This window comes from Pinus tabuliformis, chromosome X (assembly GCF_031772625.1).
Source record: "Pinus tabuliformis cultivar Carrire ecotype Pingquan chromosome X, CPIR1, whole genome shotgun sequence".
Taxonomy (NCBI): domain Eukaryota; kingdom Viridiplantae; phylum Streptophyta; class Pinopsida; order Pinales; family Pinaceae; genus Pinus; species Pinus tabuliformis.
This window is the reverse complement of record NC_142308.1, coordinates 1,235,055,468-1,235,082,820: the sequence shown is the minus strand read 5'-3', so window position 1 is coordinate 1,235,082,820 and position 27,353 is coordinate 1,235,055,468. Positions and strand designations below refer to the sequence as shown.

General features: G+C 42.4%; 1 protein-coding gene across 3 annotated transcripts in view; it reads right to left on the bottom strand.

Annotated features, from left to right (window-relative positions):
* The window catches only part of LOC149144410 (protein Iojap, chloroplastic-like), a 116,906-nt gene that overhangs the window by 1,696 nt on the left and 87,857 nt on the right, over positions 1–27,353 (bottom strand). The window lies entirely within an intron of this gene.

Genomic DNA, 27,353 nt, shown 5'->3' with positions numbered 1-27,353 from the left:
GGAGGCTTCCCTACTAAGACTTGGAACTCCAAAGGGAAGACACAATCAAGTCTAAGGCCTCGTAAATATCTACCCAATTCACCAACAAAAAGATGCATAAAGCAAATCAAGGATAAGATAGCTACTCAAAGTAAATTCCAATCTGGTTTAAAATGTTCTATGATTAATTTAGGAGTTTATCAAGTAACAATCTCATGCAAAACAATCCCCAAACTACTTAATTATGAAAATCACAAATGGATGTTGTAAAGCTTGCATAAAAGATATGAAATTTGTCATGTCCCTTCTCAAATGTATTAGTCACAGGGTGCAGCGACACAATTTTGGCATCATTTTTGGCTTAGAAGGAGGACCCCACATGCAGAACTTAGGAACTATAGGCAATTCGACTTTATTTTTGGCAGCTAGTGGAATGTGGAAGCTGTTAGGGTCCTATAATTTATAGGATCTCAAGGTGATTGAGTATTTTATCTCAGAAATCTTATATTGTAAATAATTGTCAATCTGCAAATGATTTCCAAATAAAAGGAAAATAGAATAAAAATGAAAAAAGGATATAAATAAAAAAGAGGAAAACAAAAACATTGAAAATAAGAATAAAAGATTGAACCCCATCAAAAGAAAAAGAAACAAAAAGAAATAATACTGAAAGTGTCGCAAGTCTAAATGCCACCACTGATAGATAATTTTCTTTATAATTGATAAATAAAGGTTGTGTACAGCTTGTTTAAAATGCCACAATGACTAGCTATTTGTTTAATCATACAGTATAATCATGGTTAAACATGTTTAAATATCTGTAAATTAGACTAGAGAATAAAGATTTTCCAAACAGTTTAATCTTGGTAAATCAGTAGTTAGGTAGAAAATGACATTGATTCCACTGTTTAATCTATTCAATAGGGGAAATAAGTGATAAAATTTAGATAGTTTTTCATTTTTCATAAAAGAGAATAATATGGGTTTGCTAGTCGAAGTGCACCCTTTAGAAGAATAAAAATGTTAGTTTAGCTAAAGGGTAGGCAGAAATAGTTGGTTTATAAATATGCTTATGTGCCCTTTTATCCTACGTTTTAATCACATTGTAAAAGGGGCACAATGGGATAAAGTGTTTTTACATTATTTATATTTCTAACCTTTATCCTAAGTTCAAAAGCGAGAAATAAAGGCACATATGGACAAAGCTTTGTTTTGTCGTATTTGGTGAAAGGACATTGTTGTTAGAACATCGGGATCCTCTCTCCCTCACGATCCACAGCCCTCATTTGCTTTTGGCCCCCCCTCTCCATCCTACCTTTACCGCTGAGGGGGGTCTGAAAAGGCAGTTTTCCCCCGCCGGACTCCATTCTAACATGGCACTTTCTCCTCATTTCGCACCCCCCAGCTGACACTGCTTACCACCCTTTACCCCCTCTGAAACCACCTTCCCCTCATCCGCTTTACCATGTCCCTACTTCAACACCTCCGCCACATCACAAGTCGTTGCCCAATTAAATGCTCTCCCAGCAAAATTACCGTTCGGCGTTCAATTCACCTTCCTGGTTAACTATTCAAACTTTAACATACCCGCGCCACCTCCAACGGAACTTCCCATCTTTGTTTAAAAGCTTTGGAACCATCCTTTTTCTCCTTTTCACTAGCTTATCCCCTGTAATTCACAATTTCTTCAAAGTGATCATTTTCAAAGCAGTTGTCGAACCAGACCAAGATCGAAATTGACAGCCCTCTGTCTCCTTCCCCTAAAACTCATTACTTCAAACTATTCCCGGTAAGCTATCCTGTCAATTACTGTTATCTTTCATTGAACTAATCATGCCTCCAAAGAGCAAAACCCAGGAGAAACCTGTCAATCCATTGATCCCTCCCTCCATAGATTTAGATCACATTCCTTTGGCTGACAGGGATTATAGGATCAGTGAAACACAGTGCGACTGTGAGTTTTTAGATCTCTAATGTTGGCTGGAAGACAAACATGCCGACAAAACTGATGAAATTGGACTCTGGGAGTCCAATCTTCCTCATTACATTTTCCCTCTAACCTTCCATGCCCTTGAATTCACCAGAAAATGTCAAGCCTGTTATGTCCCTGGCCAAAGAGCTATTATGGCCCCATCTGGTGACATCCTGTTTACAATTACTACCCAATCTATAAACCAAATGATGTTGGCTCCCCCTGTGGAAAACAGTGCCCCTTTTTCCTTAGAAGCCCTCACCCAGCTTTATCAGAAGCTTGATTTCACTACAAGAGCCAAAATCTTTGAGATCTTCTTGCCTGAAAATGCCCAATTACCCAAGAAGAACCCTCCATACCCTTCCTCAATCTTCCTTGATCAAGCTAAACAGATTATAACCATAATTTCATACATTTTGGGTTATTATTCTGATCAGTGGGTAGATGAACCCATTTTAGGCTTCCTTTCCATCTTTTCCACAGACAGCAAACCATCCATTTTGTTCAATTTCAGTGAATTTTCCACTGATAGCATCCATGAGTAGTTTCTAAAATTTCCAACAGAGCAAGTGTTCAATTACACTTCAATTTTAATTTACATGTTTCTTTATTATCAAGCAAACAAGATCAAGTTTGCAATGCAGAAGCTAGATGATGAAGGAAACCAGCAACCTGTGATATTTTGGACTTCATTGGTCATGAAAGAGCAGCAAGAATTCTCATACAAACAATTTATTGAGGAGTTTGTTCACCCAGCTATGAACATCCTTAATAGTTCCATACAGCCCAGAATCAGTGAAGATATCAAAAGGATTTTACATCTAACAGATTAGGCCAAGACTAGAGATTGGTATTTATACCAAAACTATACAAAAATCAGAGTTTATGGATGCGAATTGGCACCATACAGACTCCCAAAATACCTCCCCATGAGGATTTTTGCCCTAGAATACATCAGACAAATGTTAAATTTGGATGATATTCACTTCGTGGTGGCTAAGAAGAAATCACAATTTCGCATAAAGACATAGGTGGGCCCATTCATATGCAATACCAAGACAGCAGGAGAAGAAGCAAACAAACTTCTTAAAGAAATGAAATTCAGCCTGAGTTTTACATGGTCTTATGACCCTTGGGGTATCATTTTCAAGCTAAGAGTAGAAAACAAAACTACTCCCTACATCCATACCTCAAGGCCTGAGATAGAAAAGTATGCAAATCAGTTGGAATGGGCAGGGAATACTTTGCAGGAAGTTGAAGAACAATTGTTTTCCACATCAAGTTTACAGACTCCCACTCCTTAGGGGAAAACAAGTAAAAGACAGAGAGAAGGGATCATCATCAACAACAGGTAGTGAGGCCAAAGAGTTCAAGGTCAATTACAAGAAAAGTGCAAAAGTGACTCCTAAGACAGATGTTGAAAAGGAGACAGAAGATCATGTTGCTATTATAATTACAAACTCACCACCTACAAGCAGCAAATTTGTTACATCTCCTATTGGAACTTCAGCATCACAAGGTCAAAAGGAAACAGAGTTGGATTCACATAATGTCCAAGGAGAGAAGGAAAAGATTGTTTTTGATAGGTACCGAGAGATTAAACTTAAGAATGAGATTCTTAAGAATAGTACCTAGGAAGCAGACCTCCAACTCACAAAGCAGATTGTTAGCAGTTTTTGACATAGAGCAGGGAAAGATGCAAATGGCCTTCCTTGAGGCCCAAATTCCACATTCAAAAACATCAACAGACTACAAGAGTACTACCTTTGAGTTTAGCACCAAAGATATCTATCCCATTGATCAAATGGAGATGCATAAGAACACTGGTGAGATGATTTCTTCTACATTAACTAATACTGCCATGTCATTGTCTAAGTTGCAGGTTTCATATGCCAACATTCAGTCCCAGTTGAAAATGGAAAAGGTATCCTCCTTAGCAAAGGATAATAGGATCAAATCTTTGAAATATTTGGTATTCAAGATAGGATATGATCCTAAAGATGTAAATGCTGCAGAGGAGATCACCAAGAAGAAAAATTTGGATATTGTTGCATTGAGAAAGCAACTTAAGCTGCCAGCCACAGAGGATCCCTTGACTAAAGACATTGAAGAAAATGAGGCATAGAAGGCTAACATGATGAAGCTGATTATAGAGCAGAATATACAAATCAGGCAGATGGAGGCAGAAATGCAAAAGATGATAAAAGAGAAAGAACAGAGTCAAAAGATGGCCATAGTTCCCCTGGATGCCATACCCATCACTCAACTCCCAGCAACAAGAATAGCAACTGCAACCACTTCTTCCACTTAAACTACAAGTGTTGAACAGGTGACAAAGACACTGGAGAACATGTCAATCCAGTCAGAAGAAATCAAGACATTCCATGGGAAACTCAAAGATCTAGAAGAACAGAAAGCCAAAGCTGAAGCTTCTTATCTAACTGAAGTGCAGAAATCACAGAGACTATTGGAGAGATTGCAAAAATTAGAAAAGGATACATCAATTGGTCAGATCTGGCCCCAAGCCAAGGAAACCATTTGGATGGGTATTCTAGACTCTATGAATGAGATTTGGCCATGCATCCAAATCATTTTTTAACAGAAAAAATTGATAGAAAAGGCCATAGAAACCATTGTTCAGGTAAGGAAAAAGTTTGGAGATATGCCCACAGAAGCCTTCAACATTATCAAATTCTTGAATTCAAAGAACAAGTATGAACTTGAAGAATTAGGAATTAGTGACAGGGCTGCTACCATCTTGGAAGTCAAGAAGGTTTTGACTAAAAGAAACCTCATTGATCAATTGGAGGAAAGGTGTGAAACACTAGAGCTGGGAGTGAACAAGTTTTCCAGTGGAATTGAAACATTAATCCAAAAAGCACTGCCCAGCATATATGTGATTAATGATAAATTCATGACTCAAGAAGATTATGTTCTAAAAATGAAGTGGCCAGAAGCAATGTCAAGTTTAGTTGTATAAAAGGCAGTATGACAGCGAGAGCATTTTTAGAAACCATGGCAAATGATTTCTATATTCAGAATGAAGTAAAACATATTTTTACAGTAAAACCAACATTTGCCAAATATATTGAGGTTGATGAGATTTACCGGAGGGTAATTAAATTAACCATACCAGATGAAAAAAGGTGGGAAGAATAATGTGATTTACTAGATTAAAGGGTAATTCGGATGCAGTAAAACAAAAGCCAACACAACAGTGCAGCACAGTTTTGAGGTTGATTCATCAACCAAATCCACCAAAACAGAGCCACCTTTCCATGCAGCTGTCTACATTGCCTATTTTATGCCAAAGATAAATTTTATTGTTTAGAATAAGGCTAAAAATACACTGTCGGTTGAGACAGCGATTTTTGTAATGATTTTGTAATTATTTGTATGAATACTTCACTGTTTGAAGTATTAAGGGTTGATTTCTAAATATAATTTCCTTTGCAATTGTAATTTTTGAAGTTGTTGGAAGCATCAATAATACAGGGACATTTTCATAGGATTCATGTGGTGTACAAAATGGTGATGTTTTTCTTCAGTTTATGTGTTTGATCATTGTTTTCTTTCTCTGTTATTTCTGAAAATCTCAATTACATAACAAAAATTGTGATGAATAGGATATGTTATTTAGAGCACCCTATTCTGGCTGTTAGTAATTTATATGTTTTCTTTTGAGGTCAAATTAAGGAATTCTTCATTGCTCCTTAATTTCTACAGAATCTTACATTTCTGCTATCTCATAATCCATTTAAATTTCTGAAATATCCAATTAGTGCAACCTAGCTTACCCTGTGAAACTCCTCTAAAATTTGATGTAAATCTAGTTAATCTTTAGACTCCATAGCCCAATGAAATTATAACAATCTAATCAACCAAGCAATCCAATCAAAAACAAACAGTACAGTAATAACTAGCCTAAAATTCACATCAAACCTAGCTAAATTTTACAGAGAGATCCCTCTCTGATGCTGGCAAGGCTAGATCCCAGCTTCCAAAGTGGTTTTGATGTTGTCCTATGTGTTTACTCCCTCAACCTCAAAAATACAGAACAACAACAAGAGCCACCCACATGAATAATTCGAATTGGCCAAGGGATACGTTGGAGGGAAATCAAACTAGTGGAAAGAGGGGCCCACAAGAGGCTAAGGGGGCACAAAGTGATAAAAGGGGAAGGAGCTCTCATTTTCCAGCATTCTGATCATTTGACAAACAAATTTACCTTTATACACTTCACTTCTTAGCGAGTCTATCGACTGTTTAGCCACAAGTCTTCTGCAGAGAGAATTCAACCTCTACTTCGGGGGACTATTCATGCCCGCCCTAAGGAGGTTGTTCCACAAAGATTGCAGGAGTTCCAGCATCGATTTACAGTTCACCCAACCATGCAGAGGAGACTATGTGTTTTCTGGGTAGCCAGAAATACGCAAAAGAGGATTGAGGTAGCCAAGAGGTCCCTAGCTTGCTAGGGGTTCCGGGAGAAGGAAAGGTAGAGGGTTGAGGACATCAAAGTTTTGCAGTCAGCCAGTCAGTAGTTACAGCAGTACGCATTTCTGGGCAGAGGGACTGCACAGTGGCCTCTGGTAGCAATTTTGTGGGGCTTAGGAGAGCAGCCATCCAGGCCAAGGATCATCCGAGGAGCAAGGAATCAGTTATCACAGGTGAAAGCAGCATTTGAGGGGTGTTTCCAGGTGGATTTGCAGGTTGTTTCCTGCAAATCGAATTTGGCAGCAGTAGCCGGAGAGGGGCTCCAAGGAGGCCAAAAATCCAAAGTCAAAATCAGAGAAATTCCCTTCTAGGTTTTTTTGGGTTTTGTCCAAGGAGTCTAAGGCTGAAAGGACAAAATCTTCTAGGCGGTTTTTGGGCACATTCCAGCAAGTCGAAGTCAGCAGATCAGTAATTTTACTGGGACAGCACAGTGCAAAGTGGTGCAGCAACTGAATAGCCATCATCTCAGTTATTCCATCACCTGGGTTTGGTCCAGCTTGTCCTTGAGACAAGCCCAGGTGCACCACTTCATTTATATATTGTACTTATGCTCTCATATTTCATAATATATGGCTCAGCAGTTCCAGATTTACAGTGTTTCATGGGTGTTTAATGTTTGTTTTTAATTTTATGCTGCTGCACTGTTTATTTATTTGGAATATCACTTAAATCCCTACTTGGGAACATTACAATGGTATCAGAGCCTAGTTCTTGGCTCAGTTGTGGGGTTGGTTTCCTATGAGAGGAGAAGACCGGGAGAACATCACTTACTGGAGGCAGAGGTACAGGAGCAGAGAAAGGGAGCTGGAAATTACACCAAACACAGAGGAAAAAGGGAAAACAGTGGTCGGAGAGGAGGAAATGACAGAGCCCAAGAGCAGGGAGGAGATGGCTTTCAATAGCCTCTTGAGGGCTTTGAGTGACTTGGCCAAGGGGCAGAAAGACATGCTGGAGGAGATCAAATCACAAAGTCGAGACAGAGCCACACCTAGAGGGTTTTTGTGTGGAGAAACTTTCGGGGCTTCTCAGCCTTTCGATCATCCCTCACCAGCAGTGCAACGCCCTTCAGTGAGTGTGCCCACTAGGGCTACACTACCCTCTTTTGTGCCAATAGCACAAATCGAACCAGCAAGGGAGGAAGACACTCCCCAGATGGGGGATTACTTCAGAGAGTGGCAGGGGATGGACGAAGATTTCAAAGAATCCCTCTCCTTCAAAGATTACTACAAGCTAAAGCAGAGTGAGAGGAACAAGGGGTACGGAGGACAGGGGACCCAAAACTATGAGCTGCAGAGAACTATAGGGAGGATGTACTTCCCTACATTTGATGGCACTGCCAAGTGCACAGCCAGGGCTTGGGTTGAAAAGATGGACACATACTTTCAACTCAACCAAATGACGGAGCAGGAAGCCATTAAGATGGCAACGCTACACTTGGAGGGGGGAGCCCATGACTAGTGGTTTCACGGCCTAACCACTTTGGGGCATGCCCAGATAGTTTCTTATGAGGACTTCACCAGGAGGGTGGTGGAGCGATTTGATCAGAGGGATCCGGAGGCATCTTTCAGGGAGTTGACACAATTGCGCTAGACAGGCAACCCAGAGTAGTACTTTTCTAATTTTTTGCGTGTGTTAGTGATGGTCCCAGATCTGTCCGAGGCCAGGAGGGTATACACCCTCATTGAGGGCTTGCTTGAACCTCTGCGCGGACGGGTGAAGTCATGCAGACCCTCTACGCTGCATCAAGTGGTGGTGTGCGCCAGAGACTTGCAGGGGTCATCCCCAAGACCAGAGCGCCACTTCTTACACGGACCCCTTTCCCACAGAAGGGGCATGAGACTAGACCCCCACCACCGAAGACCACACAAGGGAGGGGGAAGCCAGATGAGGAGACACAGAAGGACCTCAGGAGGAGGAAGCTATGCTTCACATGCAGAGAGCCCTGGGCACCAAGCCATAGGTGCATAGTGAGTAGAGCACGTTACATTGAGGTCTTTTCTGACAATGACAAGGAGGACGAGATGGAGTAGGATTGTGGTGGGACAGATGGAGAGAGTTCGGGGGACAGAGGGCCACCACCATGATTCGGATTTAAACAGGAACGCAACAAATTATAGAGATAACAATAAACACAGAGATGCTGCAGAAATAATACTTCATTTCATTAATATGAAATACCGAAATATGCTTACAAATAGAAATGGAAATAAACCAACTAGGGCGATGGTAGCTTATCTCTGAGAAGAGATGTGGCGGCTACATGCCTCTGAACTCCTTACAATGAGGCTCAAGGGCCTTTTTATTATTGAACAATAAGAGCAAACCCTAAACAACCAAAACCCTAACCCGAGGAGATGTAACACCAAGAGTTTATGGGCCCCATTGGGGTGAGTTGGATAGCCAACTTCCCGAGGTCGCAACTTGGTCATATTATCTCCGTTTGACGCGCATGATAGCCCATTGGAAAGATCTCTCCGAGGACTACGACAGGAGAGACAATTTTAAATAAAATGTTGGCGATAGATTTCCAAAAAAACGTCGTTTAGGGCCTCAAAACGGCTCCGGAAGTTTAAGACCGGAAAAACTGCTAAAAATAGTAAATTGTGCTACAATTAAGGAAACTGGAAAAATGAAAGAAGCAATGGTGGGGGTCCAAGTGGAATTGGGGGCTGGCCACCAATATCCACCTGGATCATTCCTCCCCCCTTAGGAAGCAATGGTCCCCATTGCGTTGAGTTCCTCCATGAGATGAGGGAACTTCTGCTGAACTTGGTCCCTGCTGAGCCACTTGCCCTGGTGAAGGAGTTGGCCTGCTTTGACAACTCGATAGAGTTGGATATTCTACTAGTGAGTGTCCTTGATCTGTGTGTCCATGATCTGGTCAGTTGCAGCTTGTTCCATGCAATCTGGATTTAACTCTGTGGGTGTGAGCTATTCTACAATGTCAAATGTGTCTAGTAATGGTGGAAAGTATGGCCAAAGGCGGTCCACATTGAACATTGGGTGCAGGCCAAGGAATGGGGGAATGCTGAGCTCAAATGCATTGTCTCCCACAGCCTTGGTAATGGTTTAAGGACCATATCGGAGTGGTCTGAGTTTCCGATAGGCTCCAGTAAGGCGTTCCTTTTGCAAATGCAACCAGACTTTGTCGCCCACCTGAAACTTGTGTGGCACCCGATGTTGATCATGTCGCTGCTTGTACTTGGCATTTGATTTCTCCAGAATGTCATGGACCTGCTAGCGAATATGTTGGATTTGCTCAATGAAGTTGTTTGCCTTATCTTTTTCGAACTGTACATGAGCCGAATCTGTGTGAATAGCTACAAATGGCATGGCCACATCAATGGGACATAGTGACTGGAATCCCATGCCCACCTAAAAAGGGTTGTGGCCAGTCGAGTTGTGGAGTGCCCAGTTGTAGCTGTGCTGAACATAGGGAAGGCTCTCGTCCCATGTGCGTGGATGCTTCGAGTTGTACATGCGCAGAATGTGTACGATCATCCTGTTGACAACCTTTGTCTGGCCATCAGTTTGAGAATGGAAGGCTATGGACTTAGTGAGTTTGGTGTCCAGCATCGACCAGAGACTGGACCAAAATGTACTGAGGAACCTGTTGTCCCGATCTGAGATGATAGACTATGGGATCCCAACCCGCACCCGTTCAAAGAAGAGTTTAGCAGTGGCTTCTGCTGTGATATTCTTCTTGCAGGCTGCTATAATGGCCATCTTCAAGAACCTGTCGATGACCTCAAAAACACAGTTATTTCCATGGTTAGTGGAAGGAAGGCCTGACATGTAATCCATGGAGATGGATTCCCAAGGTTGACTAGGGGTAGGCAACGGGTATAGAGGCCTTGCTTCTTGATGGTCGGTTTGGCAATGGCGCAAGTAGTGCATGATCTGATGTAATTCCCAACATCCTGTCGAAGATTCGGCCAATAGAAATACTTTTGCAGTACTGCCACCGTTTTCTTGACCTCGAAATGCCCAGCAGCCTGACTGTAGTGTGCTTCCCAAATCATCTTGGCACGTTAGCTTGAAGGAACACAAAGGTGACCCAGGTGGCATAACAAGGCATCCTGGAGGTGAAAATCTGAAACACGCTGACCCTCTAAGAGTGTCTAGTATGTGTGGCTGAATTCTGGGTCGCTTTTGTAGAGAAGTGGCAAATCAGAAGTCTCATGCCCACAAGAGTTGAGCACGATGGTTAACGCCATGATCGGTGGTCAACTGAGGCAATCTGCAACATTATCGGTGTTGCCCTTCTTATACTTAATATTCAAATGGATCTATTGCAGGTATGTGGACCACTTCTGATGGTGATCATTCTGCAATTTCTTTTTGGTCTGTATGAACTGCAGGGGTCGGTGGTCTGTGTGGATGACCGTTTCCTTCCCCAAAATGTAATGCTTCCATTGTCAGCAGGCTTGCACAATGGAATACATCTCTTTGTCATAAGTGGGATACTTTCGGACTGTGTCTGAAAGTGTCTCACTGTGATATGCCACTGGATGCCTATGTTGAGTAAGGACTGCCCCAATAGCATAGTCAGAGGCATCTATCTTGACCTCAAATGGTTGTTGCAAGTCTGGTAATGCGAGCACTGGTGCCGAGCAGAGGCGATCTTTCAACTCTATGAATGCCTTATGTTGAGATTCAGACCAAAAGAATTTTGCTTTCGCTCCTCCCTTGGTGACTTGACTCAAGGGCAAAGTGATATGAGAAAATCCCAACACGAACCTGTGGTAGAAGTTGGCAAGACCTAGAAAGCTGCGAAGCTCTGTCAGAGTGGTTGGAGATGGCCAATCCTGAATGACTTGGATCTTGGCTGGATCCACATGCAACCCCTATTCATCAATAATGTATCCCAGATACTGAACCTGGGTCATGCCAAAAGTACATTTCTCCAAATTGGCACATAACTTGTGTTGCCGCAGTGTTTGGAGAACCTATCGGATGTGGTGGAGGTGCTCTTCCCAACTCTGGCTGAAGATTAGGATGTCATCCAAGTATACCACTACAAATGAGTTGGTGAATGGCCGCAAGATGTCATCCATTAGCCTCATGAAGGTTGCAGGAGCATTCGTCAATCTGAAAGGTATAACCAACCATTCGAAAAGGCCCTCCTTGGCTTTGAAAACAGTCTTCCACACATCGGAGGGGTCGATTGGAACCTGGTGATATCCTGACTTCAAATCGATCTTGCTGAAATATTTTGCCCCCTTTAATTGGTCCAGGAGGTCATCAATCCGTGGGATCGGGTACTTACTACGGATAGTGATCTTGTTCAGCGCCCAATAGTCAATACAGAGTCTCCAAGTCCCATCCTTCATCTGTACCAACACGATCAGGCTCCCATAGGGTGATGAACTCGGACGAATGTGACCTTTCTGCAACAGCTCCTCAATCTGCCTCTTGATTTCATCATTCTCTAGAACAGAGCACCGATAGATTGGTCCATTGGGCAACGGCGCTCCTGGAGTCAGATCAATGAAGTGCTTGACCTGACAGTGTAGAAGAACCCCTGTGGGAGAGGTGAAGATGTCCTCGTACTCCTCCACAACCTTGTCCTTCTGTAGTTGTTATGCGGAGGGGCCCTGTCTAGAGGTCGTGGCCATCGTCTTCTTCTTTCCTTGAGGGCGTATCATCAGGGAAACAAATTTCCCGGTTTTAGAAATGAGCTTACTGCATTGTTTTGTAGTAACCAAAGAGATGGCAGTAGGAGGTGCTACCTCTGGTATTTTGTACAACTTATTTCCCAAAGTAACATAACAGCACGAGGCCTTGATTCATATACAGCATGTCGCTTCCACAAGTATGGTTGTCCTACTAATACACCACAAACTTCAATGGGAGCAATGTCACATAATACCTCATCCGTGAAGGGCTTGATGTTGTATGGAAGGCAACACTGTTGGTTCAAGCGAAGATCCCGTCCTTGGTGAAGCCACCTGATGGTGTACGATTGTGGATGTGCTACGGTCGGTAATCCCAGCCGCTTGACGACCTCTGCCGAAATGAGATTCTTTTGGCTCCCGATGTCAACAATGAACTATAGCGGGGAGCCCTTTACCCACATCTGGGAGTGGAAGAGACGCTCCTCCTCCTCTGGATCTTCGGGTTCCTCCTTTTGGATCTTCGTGGTGGCAATGGTGGCGTTGGGCTCCGCATCGATAATCTGTTTCCCTTTGTCATTCCCCTTGTCGGGTTCTGACTTAGAATCGGAACATGCATCTGATTCTGAAACCTTTAGCTCGACCACCAGTGACTGCTTGGCCCAACACTCACTTGTGTTGTGAGTGGAGCTCTTATGGAACTCACAACACTTTCCCATGTCCTTTTCCGGCTTCACAGTGCTATTCTTTGCTTGCAGCTTTGGCGAGTTGTCTTGGGCCGCCCCGCCTTGGCTTTATCCCTATGTTGCAAGAAACGTGGGGCAGGGGTATGTTTCTGTACGGAAACTAGTACAAAACGGTGAAACACGTTTGGTACGGTCGTGAAACGTGTTTCCGGCCATACTACCACGTTTCAGTTTATCGGAACATGCATCTGATTCTGAAACCTTTAGCTCGACCACCACGACTGCTTGGCCCAACACTCACTTGTGTTGTGAGTGGAGCTCTTATGGAACTCACAACACTTTCCCGTGTCCTTTTTCGGCTTCACAGTGCTATTCTTTGCTTGCAGCTTTGGCGGGTTGTCTTGGGCCGCCCCGCCTTGGCTTTATCCCTATGTTGCAAGAAACGTGGGGCAGGGGTATGTTTCCGTACGGAAACTAGTACCAAACGGTGAAACGCGTTTGGTACGGCCATGAAATGTGTTTCCGGCCATATTACCACGTTTCACAAAACTGAAACGTGGCCAGTACGGCCGGAAATGCGTTTCACAGCCGTACGACCCACGTTTCAGCATTTACTTTGTGTTTTTTTTATTTTTTTTTTCAATTTGTTTTTAATTTATTTTTAGGGTATGCTAGTGACTTCTAGTTGCTTCTAGATGCATGTCTAAAGTTATAAAAGTGAATTTTTGCCCTCGTGTTGATATGTAGTTCATCAGAAGTTTGAGGCATATGCAGTTCATGGTAATGTTAAATTCTTAAAGTAAAAGTGATATTCTCTTTTATTTTTCATTTTCATCATTTTACTTAAATTTTTAACATTACCATGAAATGACTCAGGATGTTTGAGAGTGGTTTCGCCCTCATTGGATTTCATATGGAGAAAGTAAAATTTTAGATCTCACTCAAAATCCAGCAGACTTATCTCTTTTTCAGGATTTCAAGATTGGGGGGATTGCAATGTTTCCATTGGATTTTATCATGTACTAGGGTATGGAACTTGTATTTAATCAAGAGAACTAAGCCCTCTATTCAGGGGAAACTCCCAATAATCAAGAGCATGTAGGGTACTAGGGTATGAAACTTGTATTTAATCAAGAGCACTAAGGCCATTCGACTATGTAAGAGGAGACTCCCAATACAACAGTGGTCCTTCTAAAGAATGGGATGTGGATGCAGAAAATCTTGATTTGGATCTCTCTCTTGCAGCCTTATAGTCTTTATTGCACTGGCAGCCTCATATATTAATATAAATAAAGGTTGATTTTGAGATTTGGATATATAATAAAGGTTGCTTTTGGATATTCCAATATTTTTATTTTCATTATGTGATCATTCACGAGTAAATGTGATGTAAATTAAATCTTAATGTTTAAATGTAATGAATTATAATGTATCATTTATGCTTTATGATTGCACACACACACACACACACACACACACACATATATATATATATATTCGTGTTTCCCCGTTTCCAAAATTTGGGGAGGTCGCGTGTTTCGTATCGCTTCCCGTTTCGGAAACTCGTACCCGTTTCCCCGTTTTGTGCAACCTAGCTTTATCCTTTGTTCTGCGGTTTGGTGCCACCTTTCCCTTGCTTCAGATTCGCAGATCCAAAGTCTCGCTTCTTCTGTTTAAACTTTTGCTCGACCTTGACGGCATATCAGTATGCCATGTCGAGCAAGGAGATGTTCAGGAATTCTATTTCTTCCTGGATGTATTTGTGCAGGAAACCGCGGTATTTGAGTACCAAATGCTGCTCTGTATCCTTGATACTCAACTTTGTGCGAAGGGTATGGAAAATATTGGTAAACTCCGACACGTCTCCAACGGGAACCTGCTCTGAATGTTACTCCAAAATTAAAATGGACATAACTCGATCAATATAACTCAGAATATCTATTCTCTGGACACCCTAGAATCTCCAATTTGCGCTGCAATTTTTTTCCACCGTCATAAAAGTTCTGAAAAAATAGTTGATTTTAAATGAGCGATATCTCCCACATCCAAACTCCGATTCGACCCATTTTTTTTTTAAATTGGGTGATTTTTCAAGAGGAGCTCATATCTATAATCCTTTTTCTGAAATTCTGCACAAAAACTTCAAAAAATGATAGGAGAGTCACCGTCCACCAATTGTCGTCAAAAAAAATTCCTACAACATAGCTGATTTTAAATCAGCGATATCTCCCTCATCCAGACTCCGATTTGGCCGATTTTTTTTTTGAATTTTGGTATTTTTCGCAAGGAATCCAGATCTGTTATTTGTTTTTGTAAATATTGCACCAAATATTTCAGATCTGATCTGCAAAATCGCCGCCCAAAAAAATGAGAAAAAAAAAATAAAAATAAAAAATAAAAAATTCTTCCTGCTTGGCTCAAGAAAGTGCTTTGTGGAGGTCGCAGCGCGTGCCTGAAGTTTGTTGAATATTGCTACAAAAATTTGAAACTGAGATATGCATGAAACCCTCATTCCCATGGAATCATAACCTGCTCTGATACCATTGATCCAAATCTTGAGGAGAGACCCCCAAAATCTAAAAGATTGCAATGTCAGAAAGAAAATGAGAGAACACACAGTAAATCCTTATCTAGACACTCTAGAATCTCATATTCGCACTGCAATTTTTTCCGCCATCACATAAGTTCTGAAAAAAATAGTTGATTTTAAATCAGCGATATCTCCCACATCCGAACTCTGATTCGACCCATTTTTTGGAAATTGGGTGATTTTTCAAGAGGAGCTCAGATCTACAATCATTTTCTTGAAATTCTGCACAAAACTTCAAAAAATGATAGGAGAATCGCCATCCACCAGTTGTTGTCAGAAAAAAAATTTGCAACATAGTTGATTTAAATCAGCGATATCTCCCTCATCCAAACTCCGATTCGGTCGATTTTTTTTTGCATTTTGGTATTTTTTCGCAAGGAATCTAGATCTGATATTCGATTTTGTAAATATTGCACCAAATGTTTCAAATCTGATCTGCAAACTCGCCGCCCAAAAAAAAAATTCCTGCAAAAAAATGAAAAAATGAAAAATTCTTTCTGCTTGGCCCAAGAAAGTGCTCTGTGGAGGTCGCAACGCGTGCCTGAAGTTTGTTGAATATTGCTGCAAAAATTTGAAATTGAAATATGCATGAAATCCTCATTCCCATGGAATCATAACTTGCTCCGATACCAATTTTTCAGAGCTCGAGGACCTCTCCCCAAAAATCCATTTCAATCTTTTAGATCTTGGGGGCCTCCCCCCAAGATCTAGATCAGTGGTATCGGAGCAAGTTATGATTCCATGGGAATGAGGATTTTATGCATATTTCAGTTTCAAATTTTTGCAGCAATATTCAACAAACTTCAGACACGAGCTGCGACCTCCACAGAGCACTTTCTTCCGCAGGAATTTTTTTTTTGGCGGCAAGTTTGCAGATCAAATCTGAAACATTTGGTGCAATATTTACAAAAGCAAATACTAGATTTGGATTCCTTGCGAAAAAATACCAAAATTCAAAAAAAAATCGACCGAATCGATGTCTGGATGAGGGAGATATCGCTGATTTAAAATCAGCGATGTTGCAGAAGTTTTTTTTGACGACAACTGGTGGATGGCGACTCTCCTATCATTTTTTGAAGTTTTGTGCAGAATTTCAAAAAAATGATTGTAGATCTGAGCTCTTCTTGAAAAATCACCCAATTTCAAAAAAAAATGGGTCGAATCAGAGTTCGGATGTGGGAGATATCGCTGATTTAAAATCAACTATTTTTTTCAAAACTTTTGTGACAGGGAAAAAAAATTGCAACAAGAATATGAGATTCCAAAGTGTCTAGATAAGGATTTCCAACACATGGGAATATGCAAAATGGTCCTTTTGCTTGCAAAAACGGGTTATAATAAATATTCTGAGTTATATTGACCGAGTTATGTCCATTTTAATTCTGGAGCAGCATTCGAAGTGGGTTCCCGTTGGAAACGTGCCCTCCCACCCCACTTTAGTAGGTACCTGCTTCACATTCATCATTTTCAGCATAACAGTGTTCGACTTGGGTTAGTTGGAGACGTGCCCTACCACCCTAAGCTATGTAGGCATTTGCTACTTCAACAACCAACATCACAGTTATGGGTCGACCGCACAAAATCCTTGTCATCGAAGTCCATTTGTTAGGCCGCACACTGTTAGTATCACAGTTGGTCACAAGCGTTACAAGGTATCTCTATCCTCGGATCTTCATCTATCATGGTTATGGGTCATCCACAAACCCACACTTCATCGAAGTCCATTTGCTAGGTCGCACACTGTCAGTATCACAGTTGGTCACAAGCATTACAGGGTATCTCTGTCCTCGGATCTTCGTTCATCATGGTTATGGGTCATCCACAAACCCACACTTCATCGAAGTCCATTTGCTAGGCCGCACACTGTTAGTATCACAGTGGGTAACAAGCATTACAGGGTATCTCTATCATTGGATCTTCGTTCATCATGGTTATGGGTTAACCACATAAAACCCTTCTCTTCAATGGATCTTCATATTCAACAAAGGCTTCGCAGGAAAGAACTTCACGCAATGGGGACCATTACTTCTTAAGGAGGGAGGAATGATCCGAATGGAAAATGGCATCCACCCATGGTATTCATCCACCCATGTTATTCATCCACGCATGGAATTTACCCATGGTATTGTACGTGCCATTCACCCATGGTATTGTAAGTGGCATTCACCCATAGTATTTATCCACCCATGGTATTGTAAGTGACATCCACCCATGGTATTCATTCACCCATGGTATTTGCCCGTGGTATTGTGACATCCACCCATGGTATTTATTCACCCATGGAATTGACCTGTGGTATTGTGACATCCACCCATAGTATTTATTCACCCATGCAATTGACCCGTGGTATTGTAACTGAAAAATACTATAAGTAACAGGTCACATTTTGTAAAAGGACAGATTGTCCACCACAATGTAGTCCTTACAGTGATTATCTATTTTAATAAAAAATTATGTGGTTTTGTTTACTATTTGTTCTCTCATTTTGTTTCTGACATTGCAATTTTTTAGATCTTGAGGGCCTCCCCCCAAGATCCATTTCAATCGTTTAGATCTTGAGGACCTGCCCCAATGATCCGAATGGAAAATGGCTTCAACCCATGCTATTCATCCACCCATGGAATTTACCCATGGTATTGTAAGTGGCAACCACCAATGGTATTGTAAGTGACATCCTCTCATGGTATTCATTCACCCATGGTATTGTAACATCCACCCATGGTATTGTAACATCCACCCATGGTATTCATTCACCCATGGAATTGATCCGTGGTATTGTGACATCCACCCGTGGTACTCATTCACCCATGGAATTGACCCATGATATTGTAACTAAAAAATACTGTAAGTAACAAGTCACATTTTGTAAAATAACAGATTGTCCACCAGAATGTAGTCCTTACAATTATTATCTATTTTAATAAAAAGTTTCTTTGTGGTTTTGTTTATTGGGCATTCAACTCTTTTTCTTCTGGCAATTTCAATTTTTCAGATCTTGGGGGCCTCCCCTCCAAGATCCGGATAAGTGGTATCAGAGCAGGTTATGATTCCATGGGAATGAGGTTTTGATGCATATTTCAGTTTCAAATTTTGCATCAATATTCAACAAACTTCAGGCACGTTCTTTGTCCTCCACAAAGCATTTTCTTGGGCCAAGTGGGAAGATTTTTTTTTCATTTTTTTGCAGGAATGTTTTGGGCCAGCGAGTTTTCAGATCAAATCTGAAATTTTTGAGACAAAATTTACAAAAAAAAACATATCTGGATTCCATGCGAAAAAATACCCAAATTCAAAAAAAAAGTCCGTTAAATCGGAGTCCGGATGAAGGATATATCGCTGATTTAAATCGGCTATGTTGCAGAAATATTTCTGATGGAAATTCGTGGACGGCGGATCTCCTATCTGTTTTTGAAATTTTGGTGCAGAATTTCAGAAAAATCATTTTAGATCTGAGCTCCTCTCAAAAAATTGCTCAATTTCTTAAAAAAAATGGTCGAATCGGAGTTCGGATGTGGAAGATATTGCTGATTTAAAGTCAGCGATTTTTTCAGAATTTTTGTGATGGCAGAAAAGTTGCAGCGTGAATCTAAAATTCTAGAGTGTCCAAATAAAGATTTCCAACACATGGAAAGATTCAAGATGGTCCTTCTATTTCCAAAAACAGGTTATAATAAATATTCTGAGTTATATTGACCGATTTATGTCCATTTTAATTCTAGAGCAGCGTTCAGAGTGGGTCCCCTTTGGAGACGTGCCCTCCCACCCTGCTTTAGTAGGTACCTACTTCACATTCATTAGTTTCAGCATAGCAACATTCGGCTTGAGTTCTTTGGAGACATGCCCTCCCACCCGAGGCTATGTAGGCATCTGCTACTTCATCAACAACCAACATCATGGTTATGGGTCAACCACACAAAATCCTTGTCATCGAAGTCCATTTGCTAGGCCTCACACTGTTAGTATCACAGTTGGTCACAAGCATTACAAGGTATCTCTATCCTCGGATCTTCGTTTGTCACGGTTATGGTTCATCCACAAACTCACACTTCATCGAAGTCCATTTGCTAGGCCGCACACTGTCAGTGTCACAGTTGGTCACAAGTATTACAGGGTATCTCTATCCTCGGATCTTCGTTCATCATGGTTATGGGTCATCCACAAACCCACACTTCATCGAAATCCATTTGCTAGGCCGCACATTGTCAGTATCACAGTCAGTCACAAGCATTACAGGATATCTCTATCCCCGAATCTTCGTTCATCATGGTTATGGGTTAACCACATAAAACCCTTCTATTCAGTGGTGCTTAATATTTAACAAAGGCTTCGCAAGAGGGAACTTCACGCAATGGGACCATTGCTTCTTAAGGAGGGAGGAATGATCCAAATGGAAAATGGCATCAACCCATGGTATTCATCCACCCATGCTATTGTAAGTGGCATCCACCCATGGTATTGTAAGTGACATCCACCCATGGTATTCATTCACCCATGGTAATGTGACATCCACCCATGGTATTCATTCACCCATGGAATTGACCAGTGGTATTGTGACATCCACTCGTGGTATTGTGACATCCACCCATGGTATTCATTCACCCATGGAATTGACCAGTGGTATTGTGACATCCACTCGTGGTATTGTGACATCCACCCATGGTATTCATTCACCCATGGAATTGACCCGTGGTATTGTAACTGAAAAATACTATAAGTAACAAGTCACATTTTGTAAAATGACAGTTTGTCCGCCACAATGTAACCTTTATAGTTATTATCGGTTTTAATAAAAAGTTCTTTGTGGTTTTATTCACTGTGTTCTCTCATTTTGTTTCTGACATTGCAATTTTTTAGATCTTGGGGGCCTCTCCCCAAGATCCATTTCAATCGTTTAGATCTTGAGGGCCTCCCCCCAAGATCCGGATCAGTGGTATCAGAACATGGGGGATGCCATTTTCACATGTACAGAGCCCTGGGCACCAGGCTATAGGTGCACAGCGAGTAGAACACATTACATTGAGGTCTTTTTTTACAGTGACCAGGAGGATGAGGTGGAGCAGGATTGTGGTGGGACAGAGAGAGAGAGTTCGAGGGACAGAGGGCCGCCACCACCACCTCCTCCACAGGGAGGGAGGGGCATCCCTTGCCTCATCAGGGGGAGTCCTTGCTTCTCTATGCAGGATTCCTAAGTTTTTGACACTCAGGATCAGAGGTACGGTGCAAGGACAGAGGGTGTCGGTCCTAGTGGACAGTGGAGCTACCCACAACTTCATAGATGCACAGCTGGTCCAGAGGAGGGGCCTCACCACAGCAAAGTTTGGGGGGTTCCCCGTTCTAGTGCAAGGTGACCATACCATCCAGTGTACCAAATATGTGCCCTCCTTGACAGTAGTTATGGAAAACTACTCGATGACGGACCACTTCTTTGTGGTCGATGTGCCAGACACCAACATGATGATGGGTGTCCGGTGGTTGTATTCCCTTGGGCGAGTCACGACAAATTGGAGGAAACCTGATATGGAGTTCATGCGGCCAGATGGCAAACTAGTGGTCTTGAGAGACATGTAGTCTTATCTGCCTCAGACAGATTCGGCCCACAGGATGGAGGCAGATCCCTGCATGGGCAGTCGAGTAGAGGATCTCAGAGGTTAGGGGACAGGCACAGTCGCCACCAGGCGGCATTCAGGCTCTACTAGACAGGTACGCAATAGCGTTTGGGGACATTCCACCAGGGCAGCCACCAGATAGAGGGTTTGAGCACACCATTGAGCTAGATCCAGGTATACAGGCAGTCATCACTACTCCTTACAGGCACCCCAAAGCCTATAAGGACGAGATAGAGAAGGCTATTCAGAATCTGCTTGCTTTGGGTCACATCAAGCCTAGTTCCAGTCCTTTCGCTTCTTTTGTAGTGCTGGTGAAGAAGGAGGATGGGGCCCTCAAGATGTGTATCGACTACAGAACCCTTAACAGGAAGACCCTCAAGAACCAGTACCCCATTCCCCGCATTGATGAGCTTATGGATGAGTTTAGAGGAGCTAAGTACTTCTCGAAGATTGACTTGCGTTCGAGGTACCACCAGATCAGAGTTCAAGATCAGGATATCCCGAAGACAGCGTTCCGGTGCCACTATGGGCACTTTGAGTTTCTGGTCATGCCATTTGGGCTGGCCAACGCTCTTGCCACATTTCAATCTTGCATGAACCATATATTTCGGGGGCAACTGAGGAGGTTCGTGTTAGTATTTTTTTATGACATCCTGATCTATAGTCGGACATGGGAGGAGCACCTCCAACACTTGGAGGAAGTACTGCGCATTCTAGAGGAGCAACAGTTTTATGCGAAGCTCTCCAAATGCGAGTTTGGATTGACAGAGATGCTTTATCTCGGGCATATCATTGGAGCAAACGGGGTGAAGGTTCATGAGGAGAAGATCTGGACCATCCGGGATTGGCCAGTACCCCGAGACGTGACTACATTGAGAGGTTTCTTGGGCATTTGCACTTACCATAGGAAGTTTGTCAAAGGGTTCTCACAACTGGCAGCACCCTTGACCGACTTGACCAAGAAAGGGGCCTTCACATGGACTGAGGGAGCACAAGCCACCTTCGATCGCCTCAAGGAGGTGATGAGCAGTTGCCCTGTTTTGGCACTCCCAGATTTTTCCCAGCCATTCACGGTGGAGTGTGATGCATCAGGGGTAGGAGTTGGAGCCATATTGTCACAGGAGGGGCACCCCATAGCTTTCGAGAGTCGGAAGCTCCTACCGCATGAGTTGTCATATTCCATATATGACAAGGAGATGCTGGCCATTATGCATGCATTGGCCAAGTTCCGCCAATACTTGGTGGGAAACCAATTCCGAGTGAAGACTGATCACAACAGTCTTCGACATTTCATGGGGCAACAGGGCCTCAATGATAAGCAGCAGAGATGGGTTAGCAAGGTGCAGGCCTACGACTTTGATATTGAGTATGTGCAGGGCAAGCACAATGTGGTGGTCGATGCTCTATCCAAGAGACCGGCTGGGTTATCTCTTATGAGCATCTGCTAGGATTGGAAGGCTCAGCTGTTGGTAGAGTACTCCAAGGACAGGAAGGCCTGCGAGGTGCTGGAGGGGACACATGCAGATGAGCGTTATCGTGTGATGGATGAGGTCATCTATTACAAGGGGCGCATTTACTTGGTGCCTAACTCGCAGTTGAGGGAGAGGGTACTCCAGGCAACTCACAATTCACCACTGTCCAGACACCAGGGGTTTCGGAAGACTTACATGGTTGTTCGGGAGAGGTTCATGTGGAAAGGCCTCAAGGAGGACGTGCTGCAGCACATAAGGGAGTGTGAGGCCTACCAGCGGAACAAGGGGGAGCTGACTCACCCTACAGGGCTATTACAGCCACTTCCCATTCCAGAGGGGAAATGGGAAAGTATCTCGATGGATTTCATCACTGGGCTCCCCACGGTACAGGGGAAGGATTGCATATATGTGGTGGTCGACAGGTTGACCAAATTTGCCCATTTCTTCGCCATCCCCACTAAATACACGGCTGCCCAGGTTGCCGAGTTGTTCTTCCGGGAGGTTTTCAGACTACATGGACTTCCCAAGAACATTGTGAGCGACAGAGACAGTAGATTTATGGGTGGATTTTGGCAAGAGCTCTTCAGGCTAGTTGGGACAGAGCTCACTCCTAGCACTAGTTATCACCCCCAGACGAACAGCCAGACGGAGAGGGTCAACCAGTGGTTGGAGGGGTACCTGAGAAACTATGTGACGGGTCAGCAGAGGACATGGATTCTGTGGTTGGAGCGGTACCTGAGAAACTATGTGACGGGTCAGCAGAGGACGTGGATTCTGTGGTTGGAGGGGTACCTGAGAAACCATGTGACGGGTCAGCAGAACTTGCCCCAGGTCAGCAGAGGACGTGGATTCTATGGTTGAGGAGTACCTGAGAAACTATGTGACGGGTCAGCAGAGGACGTGGATTCTGTGGTTGCACTTGGGCAAGTTCTGCTACAACACCACACACCACATGTCTATCGGTATGACTCCTTTCCGTGCCCTTTATGGTTATGATGCTCTGACTTTTGCTGATGTTATTTTCGGAGACAGTCAGGCCCCAAAGGCCAAAGACTGGGTCCAAGAGAGCCAAGATATCCTCAAATCTCTCAAGGATAATCTAGCGATAGCCCAAAATCAGCAAAAACTGTATGCAGATCGGCACAGGATAGAGAGGCACTTTGAGGAGGGAGACCTAGTGTACCTCCAGTTGCAGCCTTACAGACAGTCTACGCTGAAACAGAAGGGGGCCGAGAAGCTACAGCCATGCTTCTATGGGCCCTACCGGGTGACTAGGCGGGTTGGAGAGGTGGCTTATGAGCTAGAGTTGCCTCCGGGGAGTAGAATCCATAACGTATTTCATGTCTCATGCCTGAAGAAGGTGCTGGGACAACAGGTGACCGCAGCAGCTGATCTACCCCCATTGGATGATGAGGGCCATTTGGTGTTGGAACCAGAGGCCATTCTAGAGAGCAGGGAGAGGAGACTGAGGAGCAGAACCATCAGGGAGTTCTTGGTACGATGGAAGAACTTGCCGGATGAGGATGCCACCTGGGAGGGTGAGCACATACTGGAGCACCTGGCTTTGAGGTTGCTTGAGGGCAAGCAACATTTGGGAGGGGAGGACTGTCATGTCCCTTCTCAAATGTATTAGTCACGGGGTGCAGCTACACAATTTTGGCATCATTTTTGGCTTAGGAGGAGGACCCCACACGCAGAACTTAGGAACTATAGGCAATTCGACTTTATTTCTGGCAGCTAGTGGAATGTGGGGGCCACCCACATGAATAATTCGAATTGGCCAAGGGATACGTTGGAGGGAAATTGAACTAGTGGAAGGAGGGGCCCACAAGAGGCTAAGGGGGGCCAAAGTGATAAAAGGGGAAAGAGCTCTCATTTTCCAGCATTCTAATCATTTGACAAACAAACTTACTTTTGTACGCTCTGCTGCTTAGCGAGTCTATTGGTTGTTTAGCCATGAGTCTTCCGCAGGGAGGATTCAACCTCTACTTCGGGGGACTATACGTGCTCTCCCTAGGGAGGCTATTCCACAGAGATTGTAGGAGTTCCAGCATCGAATTTAAGTTCACCCAGCCACGTAGAGGAGGAGACTGTATGTTTTCTGGGTAGCCAAAAATACGCAGAAGAGGATTGAGACAGCCAGGAGGTCCCTAGCTTGTTGGGGCTTTCGGGAGCAAGAAAGGTAGAGGGCTGAGGACATTTTCTCAGATTTTTGCTGCCAACTAGTCAGTGGTTACAGTAGTACACATTTCTGGGCAAAGGGACTGCGCAGTGGCCTCTGGCAGCACTTTCGTGGGGCTTAGGAAAGCAGCCATTTGAGCCAAGGATCATCTGGGGAGCAAGGAATCAACTATCACAGGTGAAAGCGGAATTTGAGGGATGTTTCCAGGTGGATTTGTAGGTTGTTTCCTGCAAATCGAATTTGGCAGCAGTAGCCAGAGAGGGGCTCCAAGGAGGCCAAAAATCCAAAATCAAAATCAGAGAAATTCCCTTCTGGGTTTTTCTGGGTTTTGTCCAAGGAGTCTAAGGCTGAAAGGACAGAATCTTCTGGGCGGTTTTTGGGCACATTCCAGCAAGTCGAAGTCAGCAGATCAGCAGTTTCACTGAGACAGCGCAGTGCAAAGTGGTGCAGCAACTGAACAGCCATCATTTCAGCTATTCCATCACCTGTGTTTAGTCCAGCTTGTCCTTGAGACAAACCCAGGTGCACCACTTCATTTATATATTGTACTTATGCTCTCATATTTCATAATATATGGCTCAGCAATTTCAGATTTACAGTGTTTCATGAATGTTTAATGTTTGTTTTTAATTGTATTCTGTTGCACTATTTAATTATTTGGAATATCACTTAAATCCCTACTTGGGAACATTACAAAATTACAGCAGTAAAAATTAAAACAGCCATACAATTTATCCCTCAAAATGAATTATAAAATAATAGAGAATAGGGATAAAATAATGAATAAATCTAAGATTTAATTAATTTTTAAAATCTGAAAATTACAGGGAACATAATAGCCTACCAAAACAAGACATCTGCCCCTAATTATGCAGCAATATAACTCATGAAGAAAAAATTTATAAAATGATTTAGGTCAAGCATGTAACAAAATCCTGGGATTTTAAGTCAAGATTATGCAAGAAAACCCTAGAATTTTAAGTCAATATTATGCAAGAAAACCCTAAAATTTTAGGTTAAAATGTGCATGAAAACCCTAGACGTCTTGGGATTTTGATGGTTGAAAATTATATGTGAGCTAAACAAAACTCTAAATTTACCCTAAAACAAAATAAAATTTCATTTTATAAAATATGATTGACTAGAAGGAAGAAGACTGGTGTCTACAATATTTTTTGGGGACATATGGGGTCAATTAAGGACTCCCTTTAAGATATGTAAATAGATCTAAGGTGATATCTAGGGTTGTCCACTACAAATCCTAGAAAATCTACCTAGTAACTTACAACAAACTTCAAGATGGTTCAAGAGAACTCCACTGGTCACCTTCCAAAAGTTTTGAAAAGAAGGGTTTGTTCAAGAAGAAACCAAGAGAATGTGCCACCAACACTAGAGAAGCACAATTACACTTGCATTAATTCATAAGCAAAACCACAAGATAAAGTGAGACCATTTACTCAAGAAACCTTTCATCCTTCAAAACTCTAGCAATAAGCATCCATGTAGTAAAGTCATCCACAAAACAATCTCCTCAAGAAGTTACTCTGACTAGCCATCCATAGCAATTCTTTTAGAAAAAAAATAAGAAAGGCAAACAAAGTAATGCTTCTCCACAAGTAGCAATGATTTACAAATGAGAAGTGCTTCTCTTATTTATGTGAAAGATCTAGCATCCTTCTCATTATCATAATAATATTTTCCTAGCTTTTATTTTGTCACATGACACGATGACAGGGAAATATGAGTGCTTTACATGAGACACAACACCCTTGAAACAAGACACAAAGGACACGTTTTATATATATATATATATATATATAGAGAGAGAGAGAGAGAGAGAGAGAGCTACACATACAAAAATGAGATGTAGACAAATTCAATTATTTTTAGAATTTAGAAACTATAACATTTATAATTTTACATGATGATGATACAAATTTAGTCATACAACTAGTAATACATGAATGATGATAAAATGACAAACACATAGGAAATTAAAACCATAGACTATAGTTTTCTCATTAAGTCGTCAAAATCAAAATGTATTACGTAGACACTAAGTCACTACCACTATAGGTGGGAATGCCAATGGCAGATACAAAATCAGGTAGTACTAGAACTGTAGATGCAAGAATCTCATAACTTGTGGTTGTCATCGTCATCATATTCACCACCATTGCCATTGTGCTCACTTCCATCTAGATCCCCGTCCTTTATATCCAATCCAACCTCTACATCCATTGGTGTGGAAGATGACCCCTCAAGAGGATCATCATCATCTAAAGTGACTAGCTCTAGGGCTAGTTAATTAAGATCCAATTAGCCAATCCAACTTAACATTGTTGTCCAAACCCATATCATCAAGAAACACATCCCACATCTTTGTCTTTCCCTTAAACCACTGCTCCCTCTACCTATAAATAAGATGGGTTGGTGTGCGCATGCACCATTGTCTCTTCCCTCAACTGCTCAAGACTACTCTTCTTCAAACTATACAAATTCCTATATGTGCTCCAATTCCTCATGCAACAAGAGGATGAAGTAACCTGAGAGAGGAACCTTATGGTTAATTGTTATAGAAGAGGGCATCAAGTTCCATGAGTTTCCCACCAAGCATAGCACTTCTTAGCCCCACTATACTTTGAGCACATCATAGCTTCCAAGTCTCCTAGTGTTAGTGGAAAAATCTATGAACACTGCCTCCACCTCATCAAGAAATGCTCTATCTTCATATATCCATCTAAATGCATCCTTCCT